Source organism: Dioscorea cayenensis, chromosome 5 (assembly GCF_009730915.1).
Source record: "Dioscorea cayenensis subsp. rotundata cultivar TDr96_F1 chromosome 5, TDr96_F1_v2_PseudoChromosome.rev07_lg8_w22 25.fasta, whole genome shotgun sequence".
Lineage (NCBI taxonomy): Eukaryota > Viridiplantae > Streptophyta > Magnoliopsida > Dioscoreales > Dioscoreaceae > Dioscorea > Dioscorea cayenensis.
Window position 1 is genome coordinate 10186570 of NC_052475.1, and position 2979 is coordinate 10189548.

Consider the following 2979-nt stretch of genomic DNA (forward strand, 5'->3'; position numbering starts at 1 on the left):
TGTAAAGTCATGCAGGTTGGCCGTGGCTCTCCTAACCCCAATTTCTGAAACAAAGTGTACGGCATGACATTAATAGTAGCTCCCGAATTGGCTAAAGCTTTTTCTTTCCCCAAACCTCCAATTGCACAAGGTATGATAAAGCATCCCGGATCTTTCATTTTGTTTGGCAGATTTTTCTGAAGCATTGCCGAACAATTCCCTTCTAACACCACAACCACACTTTCCTCCATCTTCCTCTTGTTGGTCAAGAGGTCCTTCAAGAACTTTGCATAACGAGGCATTTAAGATAACGCCTCTACAAAGGGAATATTAATGTGTAAATGTTTGAATAGATCAAGAAATTTCCTGTTTTGCGCATCAGCTTGGTCTTTCTTCAAACGCGCCGGATAAGGGATCCTTAGAGTATATGAAGGGAGTGATGCAGCTGGTCGCTTCTCGTTATCTTGCACCTTATCATTTGGCAGTTTCTGAGGAAATTCAGCAATCTTCCCAGTGGGGGTTTTAGCTTGAAGAATTTCAGAATTTTTCTCAGCCGTGAGCTCTTCTTGGAGTTCTCGACCACGTCTCAAAGTGATCGCCTTCACCTGCTCCCTTGGGTTAGTCTCTGTGTTACTTGGTAGGCTCCCTAAAGATCTCTCCGCCAATGACTTTGCTGTTTGTCCAACTTGATTCTCCAAATTATGTAAAGAAGCGGTATGATTGCAGAGTGTTGCTTCTATGTTCTGGAACCTTGTGTCGGTTGATTGAATAAACTTTGATAAAACCCTTTCTAATTCTGAAACTCTCTCTGGAATCGAAGGTGTTTGCTGAAATCCGGGTGTGACAAAGGTCTTTTGCTGCCCTTGATTGCCCCACGAGAGATTTGTGTGGTTTCTCCACCCTTGTTTGTAAGGGTTGCTATACGGATTACCTTGTCCTCTTACCGAATTTCCTACAAAATCCACTTGTTCACTTAGGGCTGAGGTTGTAATTGAGATAGGGCAATTCGACGGCATATGTGAGCCCCCACAACCATTTCAACTTGTGATTGCGGCTACTCTTGATGAAGTCAAAGTGTCCAATTTTTTGGTCAGTGCTTCTACTTGGGCTGCCAAAGATGTGACCGCGTCGATCTCATGGAGTCCGACCACTTTCTTCTTGTCTCTTACATTCCATTGGTAGCTATTCAAACCCATTTCTTCAATCAACTGTCGGGCTTCTTCGGGAGTCTTTTTTCCCAATGTTCCTCTTGCGGCGGCATCAAGAAGTTGTTTGCTACTCGAGTTCAACCCATTGTAAAATGATTGAATAACCATCCACTCGTGGGAACCCATGTTGTGGACACTTCCGCAAGAGGTCCTTGAATCGTTCCCAAGTCTCAAATAAAGGATTCTAGCTCCATTTGAACAAATGATGATATCTCATTGCGAAGTTTTGCCGATTTCCCGGAGGAAAATACCTTGCAAGGAAAGCCTCGGCCATTTCGTTCCATGTTGTAATCGAGGCTCTTGGCAATGAATGAAGCCATTGTTTGACTCTCCCCTTTAATGAGAATGGCAAAGCCCTAAAACGGATTGCATCATCTGAGACCCCATTGATCTTCAACATATCGCAAACTTCAAGGAAATTTTCAATATGATTGTTTGGGTCTTCATCCGATAACCCATTAAATTGTGCAGACTGTTGAACCATTTGAATAAAACCCGACTTTAACTCAAAATTCTGGGCTGCCACCGGTGGCCTAACAATGCTCGATTATGTCCCACGAATTGTAGGCCTAGCAAAATCTGAGAGTGTTCTTGGTTGCCCCCCTTGTTCTGCCATATTCTCAGATTCTTCAACCTCTATATCAGCTGGAAAATTCCGTTCCTGCACAGGTTCCTTGCCCCTTCTACGAATTCTTCGCTCAATTTCAGGATCCTCTTCAACCAATATCGAAGGGTTCCCTCGGGTCATAACCTGTAGTTAAAATCAATGAAAAAAAAACAATAAGAACGGCGAAAGAGATAAGTGAAGTGGAAATAGAAAATGAAAATGTGAAAGACTAAAGTAACCAAGTCCTAGCATTCCTAATATCCCGTTCCCCGGCAACGGCGCCAAAAACTTGACACGTCCGAATATGCGTGTATATACCGCAAGTGCACGGGTGTCGAAGTAATAATTACCTCGGTGAGTGGGTAGTCAAATCCACAAGGAACGGAAGTATTAGTATTAACCAATTCTTAATTATCTAGTCGAAATAAATGGATATGATGAAATGAACTAATTGCAAGAGAATTAATAAGAAAGCAAGCGAGCAAGAAAACGAGTAAAAGAGATCTCAATCAATAAAGATGAGGTATCCGGGCAATGCTCCCCCTAGGATCTAACATGAAGCTCACGATTCACTAAATGCTTCTAAACCGAGTCTAATGAGTCGAGGTAATCCAAGAACAACCGGTCCTTGCCTCCAAGCCACCGGTACTAGTCCCCTACAAGTTCCCGGCAGAGAAATCACTCTGTGTCAACACCTCACACCCCATATGACTGCAATACGCTCTAGGGACACATAAGAGTGAAACCGATTCCTAAGGATAGATCCAACCCTAATTCCCGGTGAAGGATCTCTAACCCCCTACAAGGTCCCGGTGGAGAAATCTCTCAATCTCACGCCTCACACCAAATATGGTTGCATAGAGTTTAGGGAATACGGAAATAGGAAACACTCAATCGGAAGGGAGAGGGGACACTCCACTATTTCATGACTCACCCTCTCAACCCTCTTTAACCTTGACATTCTAACTCTAATGGAGACCTCTCTCACATCAAAGTAACAAATCATGCAAATCCAATCAACCTCAAGGTTCAATTAAACAAGCAAGCAATGGGAATACAAGGTTAAAACTCATATCAACTCGAATTAATAGAAACATAAAGCAAATCATTACAAAAACATAAATCCTAGGGTTCACATGCCCAAATACCTACTAAGGTTTAGCCCTCCATGGAGCAAGTTACAAA

At 42.8% G+C, this 2979-nt stretch overlaps 1 non-coding gene across 1 annotated transcript; it reads left to right on the plus strand.

The window, feature by feature from the left end:
* Positions 1-1306: 1306 nt before the first annotated feature.
* LOC120262622 lies at positions 1307-1414 on the plus strand. Its single transcript, XR_005536885.1, has one exon. It is a non-coding gene; the product is annotated as a small nucleolar RNA R71 (small nucleolar RNA).
* Positions 1415-2979: the final 1565 nt, after the last annotated feature.